Raw genomic sequence first — 19,505 nt, forward strand, 5'->3', positions numbered from 1 at the left:
GAGTTTCAAACAAAGTGCCCCCTCATTCATTATACATGCAACTGCACTGAAAATCTCCTTCCGCAACACCATCTCTTCTCCTCTCTCTTTCCCTCGATCTTCTTCCCTCTCTCCTCACATCGTCCCTCTCCTTTTTCTCTCGTTTTTTTCCAGACAGAGCATCCATAAAGTATGAATAAAATTAATGACATCACGAGCTGCACTTTGGAAGAGCCACTGTAGGAAAAAGCCATACATCACAGAGCAGAAGGAGCTAGGCCGAAAGAAGTGTTAAATAAAAAAAAAAAAATTGACTGAGAGAGAGAAAAGAAGTGTGTGTGTGGGTGAGTGTGTATGTGTGTTGGGGGAGGTGGGGGTGGGGGAGTTGCTTCACCCTTCTCCCCCTCGGGGCACTTCATATTGCTGAACGTTATTGCGTGTTATTAAGTTTGATTTCAGATGCACTTTAGGTGAAAAGTTTAAACAATTCATTCTTGTCTTATCTTGACACACTTTTCTTTTTCTACAATACTTTGTCCGGCTCTCTTTCGCTTGAATTTTTTTTTTTTTGTTGTTGGTCAGCTGAGTAATGCAACAGTCCTGTGCTGCGCATTATTTTACAGGCTGGCCCTTGGTGTGGGAATGGCACAGATGACAGTGGAAAGGAACACTGGTGTGGACTTTGGCAGGACACCGCCTGGTTAAGCTGTGTGCTCTGCAGAAGAGGGAGAGCACTGAGCGTGGATTCTTATATAGCTTTTTCTCAACTTAGACGGTGTTAACAGCATTTTCAACAGCACGCTCCCCCAAGAGTTGAACAGCGAACGTCCTGATGTTACAGACTTTGCCCGGATATCTGAGACTCTGCGGTGAAAAACAAGCATCATATTTAAGACTGTAATATACTTCCTTGGAGCAGGAACAAGAGATAGATATATCAATCGCTCTGCCTGTTATTGGAAATTTAGTGTGACACTGTTTCATTACAAGAGCGACATCAAACAAAAGCCTGACTGGGTAAAATTCAAATCCTTATTCCTCTGAATCTAGTGTGAACACAAGATCTGCTTAAAAATACCCGATAGCAGTGTGAGGCTCAGCAGCAGCAGCAGCAGCAGCAGCAGTAGCATGGATGGAGAGCAGTGGCGGCAGCGACGCAGATTGTGGCAGCCGAGTGAGCAGGGGTTTCAGATGGATGTGAGCTTGTGTGAGGCCAAGGCACAGAGCTACCTCTGTGCGTCTCACCGGACTCTGTTGCAGAATGACTCGGCTATGTTGCAGTCGTGACAAAGATAAATTACAGCCACTGGAAAACATTTCTACGTTTTTTTTTCTCACTCTCTCCCCTTCGCCACACCCCTTTTCTTTTTTCTCTCTTTTTTTCATTGGGTGTAGTCCATATGTGTGCCACACCAAAGGGAGATGGTGTGAAGCGGGGGGGGGGGGGTCTCAAAATATATTAGGGGTAGTTAAGAAGTTGCCCCTCACCGTTCACAGGTCAGGTACTGTGTTTTATCGTGGAACTTGCCTTCTGTCGCCAGATTTATGCATGAGGACAGCAAACACCTCTCCCTCAAACTAACCCCTCAAACTCACTGAAAAGGATTCCCAGTTAATTCAGGATTTACTGCACAGCATGTTTGCAGCAGGTATTACAGATATACACTGTATGTAGTATCGTTGGGCTGACTGGGCTGTGTGGATTCTGTCTGCTACACTGATGCTGAATACGAAATTTAAAAATCGTAACATGAAGGTATAACTTAACCAAGTGGAAACCAAGGAAACTCATCTTTAAACACATTTGCTCTCATTTATGTCTCATTTTAACATGCGACATCAAATCTTGATGCTGATGCTGAGGCATTCAGCCTGATCTGAACCATCCCATGTTTAGACAAAGAACTGCAAACTCTGTTCTAGTCTAAATGTTTCTCTTTGTCTTATCATTTGCAATGCTCTGCTCCCTTCACTCCTCCAGCCTTCTTTTCTCCCAGGACTCTCTCTCTGTCCAAATATTGCAGGGAGCACGCCTCAAGTATGGTGAGGTGTTTTGGGTGTCTCTTTAGGTGGGCTGCAGCTGACACTATGATTTTGTGGCCAGCACTGCTGAGCACAGACCACCCAGCAGGCAGCTGCTGCCATAATGACCAACAGGCCAGGCAGGAAACGGGAAACAGGAAGAAGAAGGCAGGACATCCTGTTCATCCAGATCAGTGTGTTAAACATGACATCACAAAGGCATTACTCTTTAATGAAGAATACCTGATCTGAGGCCAAATATTCTGTCGCTCTTCTCTTAACTCACCTCAGCTCAAATAGATATCTATCTCCGTTTTCTCTGTGTGTGTGTTTTTCTGTCTCTCTGTGCATCTGTCTTCTCAGTTTGCCTTTTCAGCCCTCACACTGACACTGTTTTCCAGACTGCTCCATCATCCCAGACATCAAATCCTACCCTCCTCAGTGCGAGAATAAAGGAGAAGAAGAAATACACGCATTTTCATTTGAATATACACCAGCAACAACCTCACAAAACTCAGACAAAAAAACACAAAAGCACAAACATTCTGACGCACAAACAAACGGAGACAAGACACAAACTTGAACACACACACGCACACACACACGAACACACACATACACACCTCCCAGACACACGGCATATACTGACAGACAAACACACAAAGAAACAGCAAACACAAAGCACAGCACAGCCAGAAGTCTACTTTATGCAGAAATATTCTAAAGTGTGTTTTACAATACAATTAAACATCAAAGGCTGATATATTCCTCTGTGATCTTTAACACCCCAGTGAACAAACCCCATACACCCCCATCCACTTACAGCATACAGAGAAAGTTGCTGAACGTCACCACTAATTACTAGATAGAGACAGAAGAAGACTTTGCATCATTATGCATAAACCAGGACATATTCAAATATATGCATTCAATCCACCATAAACCATTCAAGGACTGTGTTATTTACTTTAGATTATTATTTTTCAAGTTTTATGAGTAATTGCAGCTCTTATGGAGATACACACACTGTGCTCCTAAGGCAGACAAACATTTGGGTAAACATTTCTAACATGCACAACAGTTAGGACAATGAAAGGGAGATCTATTCGAAATGAGTAAATAAACACATGGTGAGGTTGAACCCGATGCTTTTCATTGGCGCTATAAAAATGTATAAAAACGAAAAAAAAAGAGGAGACTTTTCCTCCCATGTTGCAAAAGAGGGAACACCTGCCTTGTGCAATAAACAAGAATACAACAAGCCCTTGAGTTATTATAAAACTTAAGTATTTTCATCTGCTTATAAACAGGCAAGAAAAAAAAGTTATTCTAACCAAAAGGCTGAACAGTTGCACATTATTTGTGTCAGATAAATTTACTAAAAAGAGAGCTTATCTCTATTCTTTCACATTTGGAGGTGTATTCCCTAACATTTATATGGAAGCAGCAAAAAAACAACAAATGTACTGTATTATCTCCAGGATATATGAGGATGTCTCTTGACGGTTTAAGATATTATGTGCCGAGGTAAATACAATTCTCTACAATTGACTTTTATATTACCTTCTTGTCTGACCCAAAGGGCATTAAGTCCAATTACAGTTCTTCAATATCTACCTCTGGATCTTGCCAACCTGCATTCTGCAAATGAGTGTTTTACTGATGTTTAACTGAGCAAACTCTGCAAACCCCTTCCAAAATATTTGAAACCATTAGTGAAAAAAAAACTTTAAAGCATAGCAAAAGGGGCTATTAAATTATTTGCTTAAACACAAATGCTTCTGATGTTTCCATTAAGAATAATGTTTTCATAGATCTGGTTTTCCATAGGGAGGGAATCTTGAAATGTGCCTTCTGTACAGTACAAAATGCTTATACTATGGAGCAGGACAGAGGTATACGTTTACCCCTTCTTATTTCAAAGATGGCACATATTTTACAGCACTCAAAACTCTTAAAACTTTCTTGTCTCAGCTGCCAGTAAAACTAAGTATTCACACATTTATGGCCATTATATTAGACATTTATGGTAAAAGATAGTAACAGTAACAGATTAGTATTAGTCCGTCATATGTTGATTTTGACTAAGTGCTCTTAAAAACACATGGCAAAATCCTGACCATGGCACACAATGTGTCCCTTTCCCTCACTTAACTAAAGCTTTACTGAGCCCCTGGTGTACAGCAAAGTGCCCTGACAATCGGCTCAATGCTCTGGCCAATCACAGGGACACGTGACCTTCTAATCCCTCTCTGTGAGAAGGGTAAGAGTGTGTTGTCACTGTTGGTTTTGTGAATCAGCACCCAAAATCCCAAATGATTTGTCAAGAGGGAGAGGTCTTAAGAGAATAAGAGAAACAAAGGCAGCGCAGGCCAGATAGTGTGGGTGTCAGTGTGTGCTTGTGTGTGAAACTGTGTGTGCCTGACATGAAGACAGAGAGAGAGAGAGAAAGAGAGACAAACCATGCTTTTGTCTATATGCATCTGTGTGTTTGCGTGTGACTGCATACGTGCATGCATGAGAGTGTGCGTGCGTGTGTGTGTGTTTGTACAGGGTCTGTGAGATTACAGAGCTTGGCTGACAGAGTCCTCTGTGTGTAATCGTGGGTCCACATGCGAGCGCTCACCTTCCTCTGAGCGGATTAACCTAACGCTAAATCCCAAGAGAGCAACAGGCCAGACAGGCCACACAGAACAACTTCATTGACGATGGGCAGAAGAGGGAAGGCCATGTGTAAAATCTTTTTATACTGTAGTCTCAGGTACTTTTATTAAAAAAAAAAAAATCATAAGTAAACAACTCATATAAAGCAGTATAAATTAATGTAAAAGGTAATGTTAGGCTGCACAGAAAACAACATCACCTTTAAAAAAAAGTACCTTAAATCTTGCACATAAAGCCTGTATTTGTTTAAACTATAAAACGCAATCAAGTAGTAAATGACTTAATGTATACAGTACGCTTCTCGCAGACTCACAAATCAGGTCAATATGCTGCACTAGACAGCAACATTTTATCACTTAAAGACTGTACTTTTTCAGTTACCTCAGAATATTTAACTAATAAATACTTAATTTTATGGTCCTCATTGATCTCAAAATATGCTGTAAACATTAATTTAGTTTTTTTAAGTTTGAGAAACTGCAGCTCTCTTAACATTCGTAACATTTTTTAAAACTTTTAAAATATAAGTATCTACAGTGATAAAATTACTCAATAGCAAACTCAATAGAAATTGGGTTCAGACATCTACTTTCAGGCTTCTACTAATAGGCAAGAGTAACATGCACACAAAGTAGCCAGTACCACGGCAGTCTAAATTCAAATGAATTGTGCTGTCATCATTTTATATTTTAATGCGTTCCTTATCTTTACATTTACAATTGGGCCTCACATCCGCATTTGAAAAACAAATAAATGTAATTTTAAGCTGCAACCTGTGAAAGTTGCCACAGGTTAATTATGGTGTCATTATTAATCCTCTGACTGCAACAGGTTCAGTTGTGCCACATGAGACTGAACTAAACTCATATAAATATATTATTCCCTCTCTGGTGAAATTAAATCCAAACAATCTCAGTCTCAAAGTCACACAGAACAAAATTATAATTCAGCATTAACCTTCTGAAAAAAAAAACACTGATTTACAGCATTGTTATCACTTTGTGTCTGGTCTACATGAATCAACGTTCACATAGGACTGACAACTTGTGTTCGTCTGGATTTCAGTTTGGAAATGTTTGTTTACCTCATTCACTATTTTCTCATATTTATTTAAGTTACCTATGTGCAGATTAACCTGGTTTTATGTGAATCAACACATAATAATTGTTATCACTCCATCACAGTTTTAAACTAATGGTGAATAAATACAGTTTTATGAAGCCTATCCACAATGTAATTCAATCTATGTATAGTGTATTCATTTTGTTGCTATTAAAACAGCAAATTGTCTGAAATATCAAAACTTCAGAACTATGTATATTTTCCCGTTATCTTTCAATGAGTTGTTTTTTTAATTGTATTTATTTGCCTATAATTTGGCATGAATTCGACCTCTAGGCAAGTTAAACTCTACATTTAAAACTAAGAGTATAACTTTTCATGGTCCATCCCATTGCACAGAAGAGTATGCTATATCACGTTAAATGAGAGAGGACAGCTTATTCAGTAGCTGTGGCTTTGCGCCTGCATGTGGACACGAGAAAGCTACACAAGGTCGACACAACAGTCACACTGCCTAAAACACGAGACAGACCTTGACACTCCTAATAGACCATAAACAGATATTTGATGTCAGCCTGTAATTATATGACATAGTTGTCACCGCCATAAGTCGATCGGGGTCACAACAGATCAATAGACGCAGTTACTTTACTTTGTAGAAGAGGTAGCGCGCATCAAAATAGAGCCCCCCCACCTCCCAATAAGTTTTCCTCTGGAAGATTAAAATGAAGATCATATGATGCAACTTGTCTTGTGAGTGTTTAGGAGTGAGTGGCAAGTGGTGCGAGCGCGGTACTTACTTTATTTCGCATGAAATCTTGTCCGGGTGAAGTGAAAGATACAACAAGCGGTCCGCCGGTTTGTCTGCTCCGGCCGATTGACAGGAAGGTTGACGCCGCTGCTTGATGGGGACTGACTTCGCCAAGACGCACTTAAAATCCAGGAGCGCAACTTAGCAGAGTACGTCGCCGGGAGGAAAAAAAAGTAACCTACAGTAGGAGGTAGGAGTCTCTATAATGTCAGAGAAAACTACTCTCCCTCTCTCTCTTTCTTTCTCTCTCTCTCTCTCTCGCTCGCTCTCCCTCCCTCCCTCTCTCTCTCTCTCTCTCTCTCCCTCCCTCTCTCTCCCTCTCTCTGATCGGACAGTGTCTGTTCAGGAGGCGGTGAGGACGCTTCGCCTGGTCTGCGCGAGGTGCCGGTGAGCGGAGAGGGACCCGGTGGAGCGGCGTAGCGGCGGCGGTGTTGCTGCTGCTGCTGCTGGTAAACTGCCGGACGTCTGCTGGAGGAAGGTTGTCGGTGATGTTGAGAGACTGTTTCTGTTTTCTTCCCACAATCCTGACCGAGTCTTTTCCCTGAACCCTCTCCTGTGTTAGTACGAGGCGAAATAATCGATTTTCTCTCTCTCCCTCTCCTTTTTTTTTGACTCCTGAAAGGGGGCGGTCTCACATTTCCCAACTCTACTTTAATGAAAGAGGCACGGCTCTTAATGCGTTATTATCGCGCCGGCCCCAATAGAGTGGACGCACAATTAACTGCTCAAAGAGGACCACTAGAGGAAGATGATGGGGAATGTGTGCTTTAACTAATGGAGCAACGGAGAGCGCGTTAAGCGTCTGCAGCCGACTTTAGACAGCTAAATCCGTGCCGCCAAAAGTTTATGTTTGTGCTGTGTGTTGCATATACAGTTTTCACCATGCAAAACTTTAGTCATCCTTAGACCCAAAACTCAACAGGATACAGCCTTGCCTGCTGAAAGTCTATTATTTCACTTGTTCACACTGAACACCTCTCCTTTTAATAAAATGTAATGGTAGAGTTAGTATGAAACATCTGAACCCACTGTCTAAGAAAAAAAAAGTAATAGTCATTTATACATCACCCTAAATGTCCCCTGCAAGGTGATCATTTAAAAAAAGTAGTAGCACTGACTCATAAATAACGTCAAGCAATCGCCTAAACAATACCATCATTAAAATCTCTGCTAATTTCTTCCATGTCTGTGCAGCATGCAGCATGGGTGCTGCTTCCCTTTTGAGTCACTACAAACTTTCCACCTCCTGCACGCTGCCAATCATTCTTCAGGACCCAGCTATCTCCCACAGATAAGCCCTGACACAGACAGTAAGCATGGGGGAATTACCAAGTCTCTATCCATCCAACCAAATGATTTCAAAACATCCACTCTATTAGTGTGAAGATAACAATTAGAACAGCAAGTTTGCCACTTCAGATAAGACACAGACAGGCAGCGCAATGGCTTTTTGTGCAGAGATGAATCCCTGATAGGCCTTGTAATACCACAGTTCTATTATACTCGCATTATATGGGGCTGTATCATTTTAAAGATGTTAAATGGCTGTCATGAATGAAGCACGTTTTGCTCATACATCACTATCACTATCACTCTCGTGTTTCCAATAAATCCATATTCATAAAGAAAACACAATCCTAGCTTTTGATTCAATGAATGTTTGGAGTCTGTTCTGGTCAAAGGTTTTACAAGTTATCATCCTTAAAATAAAGTAAGTAATAAGTGTAAAGTAACTAAAAAATAAATAAATGAAAGGACAGTGTTGACCCAAACCCCCCCCCCCCCCCCACACACACACACACACACCTTCTTTTTTTTTTTTTACTTTTCATGATGAAAACTGTTTTGTTGAGTTTTAATATTAAAATATCAACCCAACCTCACTGTCTAACTGTTCCCCTCAAAACTTCTCTTAACTTTAACAGTACATGCCTGTCACCGCAGACTGCACTAATGTAAGTGGACACCAAGCAACAACCTTAATCTGTCCCTTCCCTTGAAGTTCACCTGTGAAGCATAAGCCATGGATGTAGCCAGTCAGCCATCCACCCAGTCAGTCAGTTGGGGTAGGAAATGGCGGGACATGAAATCAGTTAATAAATAAATCAAGCTGGCTAATCTGCTTGACGGGTGAACATTACAGGCTGTAACTGAAGCTGCTGGTGTCTGATGACTCGGGATCCCACCTTCACATCACCTGACCCTTTAATCTTTAATAGCATTTCCTCTGGCCCCCAGACCTCCATAACAATCAATAGGGTGTAGTCTGTTAGACACAGTGGGTTCATAAATGCAACATGGCAGACATCAATGGCATCACATATCAAGAGTGTATGGAACATAGATATGACACCCTTAACAGACACGATTTCCTCTTTTCAGACCTCTTGGCGTGTGCTACTGGCAACAGCACTAGATCTGTCACTGACATATGGGCACCTATGGGTTCATGTGTGATACTGTAGTACATACCACAGCGTTCTTCTGTCTGCTTCCGTGTGTGCCCTCAGTCTCGTAGCTTTCTGTGCTGCCTATCAGCGATTCATCTGAGAGGTCCTTTCAGTGTTCACACTGCTTGAGGTTGTCTTTGGTTGGCACCTGCAAGGAGAAGTAACATAGGAAAGTGTGAGGGAAAGAGGAGAGAGTGAACCTGCCAATGAAATGGTAATTGTTTTCATGTGTGTGCACACACCTCACATATACTGTAGAGTGCAGGATCCATATGAGTGTATATGTATTTAATGGCCATATGAAATACCGAGAAATAAATGGGGGGAGGTAGAGTGAATATATTTGAATGGTGAAAAATCATTAAACGAGGCAAACATGGGTTCATGAATATTCATAAATGACTGTCTGACTTGTCTATAGGGATGAACTTATAGTGAAACCTCACTAACAGCTTCATTCTTAATGCAAAGTAGGGAAGACCTATTGTATATTTTGCTCTTGTGACTACTAAGTGGGGGGGTTATGGTCTACAGGTATGGTAGAACAGTTCCAAGCATTACAGTCAAATCACTATAACATTTGTATTTGTCATTCAGAGTGCATGCGTGATGGCTAATATAGAGTTACACAATAAGTGTCTAAACAAAATTAGTTTGCTATAGGTTACATATTGTAGTTTGTGGTATTTGTGTTATCCTAAAACAAACTAAGAAATTAGTTTGGTGCTACCTGAAAAATGTTGTCATTGTCCCTCCCTCCAACTCCTAAACACAAGTTTTGAGGTGTATGTGTGCTTGTGCTTGTGTGTGTTCAAGTGTAGGCTGACAGTGTCATCAAAGCCTGGTGGAGAAAAATCAACAGTTTGCCAAAACAATTATGTAATTTCAAATATGTCGGAGCGTGTATACACACACTTTAGGCTTTTGGGTAAATGCAATTTTGTGAGGTTTGGCATCAGCCGTGCATTAAAAGAGAAGAGGGGAAACTGCGAGTGGATGTTAAGTCAAACACATAAGTGCGGTTTGCTGATATTGATCTTGCTTGGATTGTTTCTTAAGCCTCTCCTGGCAGTCACTTCACAGCATGTGTCACACACACTCTTGCATGCAGAAAAGCTTGTCTGAAAATGTGTGCTTTTTTTTTTAACGGAGGGAAAAAGAAAGGAATGCCTCTCTCAAGCAAAAGATAAACACAAACACATTTCCAGGGCAAACAGGAACAGCCCGGGCTCAGTGCAATCTGTTGTCGATCCTGCTCACGTGAAAACACAATCTGCCTGTCACAGTAGATGATGTTGTCAAGCACTCTGCCTCACTGCTCCTGAGAATTACCCAGCTATTACAGAAGCTCTATGAGACACATGGAGTATTTGTTGCTGTGTCGAATATGTCTGAGGATGCTTCGAGCTTTATTTGGTATTTACCGCTTTCAGTCATTTCTTTCTGTGTCCAATCCCTAATGAATTTGTGAGACATTTGGTGTTTTGACATGAGATTGATGCTACATGATTTGACAACCAAACTCTTCACAGGGGGTACACGCAGACCTGCAGGCCAATTTGATTCAAAGGCTCAGCTGGGGATCTATAGATCTTACTTCATTCACATGTGCATGTAGATTTTGTCCATCTCACAGTTTGACTGATATGAATGATTGAGGGGAAATCCCAGTGCTAATATTTTTAGACTTAAGTCTCAATACATTATGACTAAAGATGTTATTTTGCATCATAGAATTTACAGAAATATTGAATTTACTTCCATTCACAACTATTATTATTATATTTTTATTAATGTTACAGTATCTGCTTCTTTCTTTTTCACATTCAAATCTACCTGTTCTTATTCATTCCTCTTTGTTCATGTTAAAAGACGATGCACAGTGTACAGGACTTGATCTGCCTGAGCATCTGGGTAAAAACATACCTGCTTCAGAAGTCATCTCACTCCTGTGGGAGAGATGAGAGACATTTCCCTGCCAATCTGCACTTGGTCTTTGTGTAAGTCATCCAAAGCGTACCTCCTTATTAATAAGGTTTATAATGAAACTCAGAGGGCAATATCACCAGTAATTATAGTCACATGAATTGTACCACTGTACAATATAATTATGGGAGCAAAGGTGAGAAAATCACTTAATTAACTGAAATCATATGTCCTCATATTACAAAATATCAAATTCATGATTCAGGGGAAGCATTTATTTGTACACTGAAATGAGCCTTTGTAATATAAAGGTGCCAGTCCCCTTTCTAATTTAAGCTTGCAGCTAATATTGCCATGTTAATTCTACTTCTGAAAGAAAGCAGCATGTTCAGGCTGCCTATATGCTCTTGCTTTAACAAGGATAGCTATGCTACATATAAATCATAAAGCATGTTTGTATCTATAATATGTGGTATATGTGCATATTTGCACTTGATTAGGGAGCATATTATCTTCAGATAGTCACTTATAGTTACTTGTTGTATGTAATAATACCAAGGGGTTTCTAAAATTGTAATGGCCATGTAACGACCCCTTACTGTGCAGTGTCAAACGAGAGACAACTCTGCTGATTTGCATGTGTCGTGTTTAACCAACAGTATTCTGTCTGTACACCTTTTATGCATTATGGATGAGGCACAAGCTGAACAACAAGCTCTCCCTTTGTTCTGCCTGATGCTCCAGTTACATCATAGGAAAAGCCCCATGGTCCTGTGACTGCACTGACTGGCTGGGACACAGTGCCGATGGGCTAGCTGTTGATCAGACCTGTTGCTTTTCACTTTGTAATGCCAACATGTATCCGGTATGTGTGCGCATATGTACAGACACGCACGCACCAATGCACACAAATATGTACTCACATCTAGAGTGATTCCTGCTGCAACAATTCAATCTGATCTTAATGCTGTAAATTTTTTGACATTTTGTTAAGACACATGAGCTGCAGCAAAAACTAGAAAAGGAAGATGATTTAGTTGTTTATTATGAGTATAAATGAGGTTGTTTCACTTGTTCAACTTTTTTTTCTTTTATATGGATCAAGTTTATTTCAAAGACCAAACTTAGCCACCATTCATTTATTATCGTTCATTAATGAACGATAATAAATGACTTCCATAAGACAAACATCCCCCCTCCAAAAAAAACATTTAGAAGAAAGAGCAGCTGTTGACTACATATATTATTTGATTATTTAGACTTGATAGCTGCACATTAATTAACATGATGAAACTGTCAAGACTGCTCATTGATTTTACAATCAAAATGCATTAATGGCTTAAATGTTATGTCATAAACGATGCTGTCAGTGTGCCACCTGCTATGTAAGAAAAGCACATTGTAGATCTGAATTTAGACACTGCTGTGTAGTTATATGTGCTGCCTGCAGGGGAGCTCTGCATCCCTCTAGCCACAGAATAAACCAGATTATCGCATGGGTTAACTGGAGGTATCAACCATACAAAGTTTAACTCTACTTAATCTTTATGTGAAGGGTACTGTAATAACATTTTCATTTAGAGTAATCATCTAAACATTCAAGCAAGGTCAATTTATTTTAACAGATATTAAGTACTTGTAAACATCATCCCACATGCAAAAATTCAAATAATATTTATTTTAATCTGTTTTTAATTATAATCCCTGATATTGGCACTTCTCTCTCCTCTCCTCCTCCCCCTGTGTTGTCTCCATGCTGTAGCAAGTGTAATTGCCACAGTTTGTCTGTATATCAGGGACTCAAAGTTCTCTTTGTCTCTACTAGATTGCTATATGTGAGAGGGAAAAAAGAAAGCCAGCTTCTGCTAATGATTTTTCCTTTTTTCAATGGCTGGAAAGTCATTCCTGATGAACTGCTCCAACATAGGCACAGCTATTTCATTGTTCTCGCTGCCCTTTTTCTAATTGTGCCCATAAAGAGAATGTTACTGTTTTGTTTTGTTTTTTTTGTTTGTGTTTGTGTGTGTGTGTGTGTGTGTGTGTGTGTGTGTGTGTGTGTGTGTGTGTGTGTGTGTGTGTGTGTGTGTGTGTGTGTGTGTGTGTGTGTGTGTGTGTGTGTGTGTGTGTGTCCATTCAAGGGGTGCCACCACCAGTGTTCCCTGAAGTGGTGGTGCAAAAGCTATGCCTGAAACATAACTTGTGTTAAATATGTAGCAGCAAAATTGATCCAGCGTTTGAACAAGTTCTATGATCGACACGTGAAAATGTAAATGATACAAACAACATAAACAAGCCAAGCTGTTATATTTACACACACTTCTCACCAGAAAAACCACTTGAACATCTTGTGGCTGTGCAAATTTTGATGGTTGTTGATTTGGGGTACAAGGGAAGCGTGATGCTATGTAGCATATGACCTTGATATTATTTGTTTCCCATTTCACATAACTGTCAACATTGGTTTTTTCTAACCATGACCACAATCACTCCCTAAACTTAAGCGATAGTTCTTCTTGAATTCAAACCACCATCTTTCCCTAACTTTAACCAAGTAGGTTTTGTGACTAAACCAAACCAAAAGTTAACCACAGTGGTGTCAGCTCAGAAAACAGAAATATATTCTATATCGAGCATGCTTAAAAGCACTGAGAAATAATCTTAATGATAGGCAATGATAATCTGTGTTTGCTTAGTTTGGGAGGAATTGCAGGGTATCCTCCCATATTTCATATCCTCACACGTATTTGCAATTTTTTGTGACTGTGAACAGTGCTACTAATGCAGCTTTTTAAAATTTGTAGCTCATATCATTTTGATATCATATGGTTTTGCAGCTGTTGAAAAGAATCATCAACCAACTGATTATCATAAGAAACCACCAGCTCTATTCTCGATGAAGGGAAAAAAGTGATTTCATTTGATAACAAACTAAATTTGTTGAAAAAAAGAAAGACCAATGTCTGAGTAAAATATCCTTTTATTCCCAGCCAGTAATGGATCTCATTGATTTCAGATCAGGGATTAGATAACAAATATCTATCTAGGTTGAAGGGGAAGAAGCGTCAATTTTTTTTATTTTACTAGCCACTATTTTATTCTTTTTTCCTTTTGATCACCATTTTACTGACAATACTGAGTGTGTTTGAGTGACAGGGGCCCAACCTGTATGTCCAACATTAGGCCACAGCACAAAAAACTACAGTCATCACTGTTTCCAATTCCCATAGTAACCATTACACAGCAGAAGTCCCTCCTGCAGCTGTTGACCTCAGCCAATTCCCTTGACAATTAAAGATCACTCAGCATGGCTGTGCAACTTCTCCCACACTCTCAACAAGCAGCTGATAGCATCTCACTGTGAAGAAAAGCAAGTGGAGCGGAATATAATGTGTGTCTAAATGAGGGTTCCCCAGCTCTGATGTTTGATAGCGAGGCCTAGCGACCATAGGCGCAGGCCCATGTTACACGGTGGAGCTCAGCAGACGAGCGGCAGCGTCTAAAGCTCTTTGTGCCTCCAGGATCACCCCCGACTCATTCTTATTCAGACATGATCAGAGGGGAGGCAGGCAACTGAGATTAGCTGCAGATCAAAAGAGCTGCCTCGCGCCAGCACTCGTGTTTTGTAGATTTAGGCGGCCCCGGCGCACAGGCGTTGTATAGTGGCGGCGGAGCGTCATACTGTTTTCTGGCCTCGACAGTGCTCAGGGGGGTAGATGGAAAGAGAGTTTTCAGACAGGAGGCCAAACTACTGCTGGAAATCATCCAAAATTAAATAATAAAGACGATAGAAGAGAATGAAAAGGAAAAATAAGAGCAAAATTACTATGCTGTTACTGTAAGCCATTACAGTGGAACAAAGATACTTTTGCTTTCCATGCCATTCAATAGAAACTACTTCCATATGTGTAATAGGTCTTGGTTCAGTGATAATTTGTTTTAAAAATGAAATGCTCTTTCTACAGTAACATCTTTGGTTACTCAAGAGCATCTGGATGAGTAGTGCCTACCAAATAACCATGGAAACTAACTACTACCCTAAGTACTGCTATGTTTCTGTCAGTGGCTGTTACAGAGAAAAAACAAACAGCAAATTACTTTTATGCTGTATCTTAACCTTACTATTAATTTACACAAGAACATCAGCAGAAGCCAAAAAAACATATCTGCATAGAATTACATTTCACTAAAAACTGAACAAGCTTTTTGACTGTGAACAACATGAATTGCAAGAGGATCCACACTATGAATAAAATTTGATTTCATCTATATTCATATCTCAGACATTACCAGTGAAGATAAACAAGCGCCCCAGAGTGTTGGTGCTGAATAAAGAACAGCAACAATGAAACTAACAGCACAGAGTAAAGGTGAAATGACAGGATGAGGTGAATTTCAAAGGCAAAGAGGCAACTGCGTAAGAGTGCTCTCCACCCTACAGAGAAAGAAAACAACGCATTTCCTCAACTCCACTGACCATCAAAGCCATGGAATTCGGGGGCAGAAAAGCTAATAAGTGAGGACCGAGCGGTTCCTGTAAACTGGGTCAAAGTTTCCCAGGTTCTGCCTCTTTGGGTTAATAGCAAGAGGACGGTAGCACTCCCCAGGTATAAGATAAGGGACAAGAGGGCATGTCCATTTATATCTATATATTTTGTCAGTCCGTTCAGTTCCTCTATTTTGGCTTGTTACAATTTTGTTTGTGTCTTGCTAAAAAAAGACAGTTTTCTCTTTCATCATCACTGTTTATCATAGTCACAGTAGCAGACTGTACAATAAATGTAAAAAAATAAATAAAATAAAATTTAAAAAAAGAAGAGGAAAAAACTACCAAGTAAAAACTGAAAGTACAAGGATATGAAATTCAGGAATAACACTTTTTTTAAAATCTAATTCTATCCAAAAGCTACAGTTAAATGTTGGAGGAAAAGATCCAACAGAGTCATTCACCACCCATTAAAACTGAACAAAGCCTTTGGTTTAGTCTAAAATTCCATTAGGTTGTTTTGGGACAAGTTCCCTACAATAAAGACCTTTTCTTAGGTCTTCTATGAACCCCCCTTTGTTCATTTAACATGACAAAAAGTTTTTTCCTTTGTTCCAAACGGCTGTCCAATATGTCTGAAACACTGATCCGTATGACACATGCTGCTACTGAAATGTGTACTTGCCACTAAGGTAGCTACCTTGAGGGAATGAGTCATTTCTAAAGCAAACAGCATGTTAAGGCCATGCTCTTTTTTCCCTCACTGATAATTCCAGATTGTGCAATGAGCTGTTCTAAGCAATTACCCTTAAAAGTACCAGTAACCTAAACTGACTGTGAAGAATTAGAAACAGAGAAACAACACACTATAAAGTTCCACTGTAGCGACTTAAACCATTTGTCTTGCCTTGGAGAAATAAAACGTAGACTTTAAAAACTTAAACACGCACAGTTCCAGGAGCCTCAATCAGCTATTCCCCAAGTACTCCGCAGAGGTGATTGGCAACAGCTGGGACCTTACTCCTCCTTTAGCAGTGTTAGAGCTTCTCCGGTGTCTTTCTACTTTGTCAAGCGCAGGAAAAACTCGGCGTAAACACAAATTAAGTGTATCTTTTGGCCTTATTCATACTGGTACAGTCATTTCTGTATTTGGCTGCACGACAAAGGCATCATTCACTAAATTCAGCAAGGCAATAATGACACAATTAGGCAACAGGACTTCAAAATATATTTCAGAACAGTTCAAACTGGGCAGCTCAAATATCAAAATTATGGCTTAATCTGTTAAACATGTCATGACCCACTGTGCAGAGTGTGGTTTGAACTCCTGGCGGAGACAGGTTTTCCACTGACAGAATGAGTTTCAGAGGAGAGGGAAAAAAGGAAGGGAATAGGTGTACTGTGAAAACTCACCCGTGCCGTTTCTCTGCTTCCCCAGGAAGTTACACCCTGCAGCACCAGCTGAGGCACAGCTCAATCAAACAGTTCAAAAAATTAGAAAAAAGAAATTGAAACAAAGGAGATAGTTGACAAAAAGGAAACAAAAAGTACCAACAATCTATCTAAAATAAATGTCCTGCATGTGATAAAGCCAGACCAGCTGGCTTTGAATAGAAACCCTCGATTTGGGTTGTGTGTTTGCCCCCGATCGCTGTCTGAACTGAAACCAGGTCCGGTTCTTTCCAAACACCCCCCTCTACCACCAGCATAGCCCTCTGTCCCAGCTGAATCCACCTGCCCCCATCACTCTTGGGTAAATTTAGCCTTCTGAGGGATCGGTGACACCACCCCCCTCCCCACACACACACACACACACACACACACCAGACCTTTGTCAGCACTGGCATATATGCCTTGGATTATTGCCCCCCAAAGAATGCTGCCATCTTCACAGTGGCAAAAAAAGACCCCCGACCCCCCCTTCGTTCCTTCACATGTCCCCAACTGAAAACTGTATGGACGACATTCTTCTCAACTGCAGAGCTGTTGCAGGTGGAGTTGCAGTAAAATGTCCATACTTTACACAAACTTACAACGTTTCTTTAACCTCTCTTTAGGCATTTAAAAGAAAAGATATCGCTGTGTATTAAATGGAGCAGATCTCTAAGACTTGCATTGCGGACAATCCCAGATTAAGAGCTCATTTAAACATTATTATTTCTCTAATTTGTTGACCCAGGGTATCACAGCTGCAAAATACATGAAACACAGTTAGTTGTAGCAAATACCGCTACCCCTTTCATAACCAGAATCTGTGTAATCTATGTGAATCATAAATAAATTATCCTCTGGAAGAGATTAACCGGCATTGATAGCATCTTGTCAAATGTCAAAATACCAGGTGCAGTGGTATACACCTATAATTTGGTAATTATAAGCTCATTAACTAAATACATCTATGACTAAAATCCGCCTACAGTCTTTTTCTTTTTTTCAAAGAACCACAATGTTCAGGAAATGTCTTTTTTTCCTTTAATATCTGATAAAAAAAATCATGCATCTGCATCCAGGCGAAAAGTTTGTAAGCCATTTCTCCGTCTCAATGATACATTCAGTAGAAGGTAAGTATCAACAAGCTTAGGGTTAGGGTAGATATCCTCTGTTACAGTGGCACAGATGTAAATGTGTTTTTATAAAGTATTTCCCAGTCAGGTTCATATAGCTGATGCTAAAATGTAATGCAAATAATGACCCTGAATGATACAAATGTGTGTTTTATACTGTATATCCATCTTAAATCAGCCAATTTGCTAATGTTGAGATTGATGACATACTGTACAGGTAAGATGAGTAGAATATAGATTGGTATTTTCCCAGAATATATCCAAAAGAGGGAATCCACTGTTAGTGGAGATAAAACAGTGGTGTTCCCTTGGCGATAGGTATTCACACTGCTCTGACAGTGAAATATATTTTGTATCGATCTGGTTGTATTGTTTACATGTTTCTGGGCACAGGTAATTAACTAATCTCTTTATTTTTGGACATTTCTGTCACCATGGCTACCTGTACTGCTATACATTGAAGCATCAGTGTCTGCCCAGTTTTTTTGTGCGATGACCTCACTGACAGGAATTCAGTAATACTTTTGGGTGGGGGGCGGGGAGCTGTTGATGGATGCTGGTGGGAGTTAATTGAATTATGACAAACCCCAGATGAGGGAGAGATTCGGTGTTGTGATCAAAGTAACTTTAACACAAAGCCGAGTTATGGCTTTTAATGCTGCAGAGCCAGAACAATACACAGCATTTTCATGTACACAGACAGCCACATTGTGCTGGGCTCATTAACTGGCTTGTGTATTTTGGCCATAGACTTCCTCTGAATGCACTGCCATGCCAGTTGAGGCCTTCTGAGAGGGCATTGTAGCTCTTTCTCCCTATTCGGTGGAGCTATGGAGGGGCTAAGTGCAGGGACAGAAGACTGAATCCTGGCTGTGATATTATGGGTAAAAGTGTGGCAGGGTCAGCACAGTGGTCTGTAGCTCACTGTCATCCACAAAATTCAGGAAGGCTTAACTTTAAGAGAACATACTGTCCTTATCACGTGAGGACAAGCCAGTCTATATAATAATAATGGATTACATTTATATAGCACTTTTTTATTGATACCCAATACCCAAAGCACATTACAGAAACCATTATTCATTCATACACATTCACACCAGTTGTGGTGAGCTACGTCTGTAGCCACAGCTGCCCTGCCAATGTGGGCCAAACAGCCCCTCCTACCACCACCATGATCATTCATACGCATTCACACGAGGTAAGGTGGGTAAGGTCGGTGTCTTGCCCAAGGACACTATGACAGAACAGGATTAGAACCGCCAACCCTCTAATTATGGGACGACCCGCTCTACTTCCTGAGCCACTGCTGCCCCTATTCTCAGTTTGGTTTGGGTGTGAGAATTTTGTACAGCCGGGTTCACATGTGCATTCACTCATTAGAGCGCATACATATGTGTGTTCATGTGCATGTCAGTGTGTGTCACATAGGGTGCACCTGTGTGTCCCAGCTATGGCTCACTACACTGTGGGCTATGCCAGTGGTGAAACACAAAGTGTTCTGTCAGCTGAGAGGTGACAGGCGCTCAACAGGAAACATGGCA

The 19,505-nt window shown here is 40.4% G+C and overlaps 1 protein-coding gene across 10 annotated transcripts in view; it reads right to left on the bottom strand.

Annotated features, from left to right (window-relative positions):
* mef2cb (myocyte enhancer factor 2cb) overlaps nt 1–17,084 on the bottom strand; it is a 73,485-nt gene extending 56,401 nt beyond the window's left edge. For 9 of the 10 annotated variants that reach the window (XM_083979418.1, XM_083979414.1, XM_083979417.1 and 6 more), the window contains exons 1-2: nt 16,811–17,084; nt 9,011–9,136 (exon numbers count right to left, since the gene is read on the bottom strand). The gene's annotated coding sequence lies outside the window, so the exon portion shown is untranslated. Of the gene's footprint in view, nt 1–6,527; nt 6,772–9,010; nt 9,137–16,810 lie in introns of those variants that run through there. The other variant, XM_083979411.1, reaches the window with a different exon arrangement.
* Nucleotides 17,085–19,505: the final 2,421 nt, after the last annotated feature.

Source organism: Trachurus trachurus, assembly GCF_905171665.1.
Source record: "Trachurus trachurus genome assembly, chromosome: 9".
Lineage (NCBI taxonomy): Eukaryota > Metazoa > Chordata > Actinopteri > Carangiformes > Carangidae > Trachurus > Trachurus trachurus.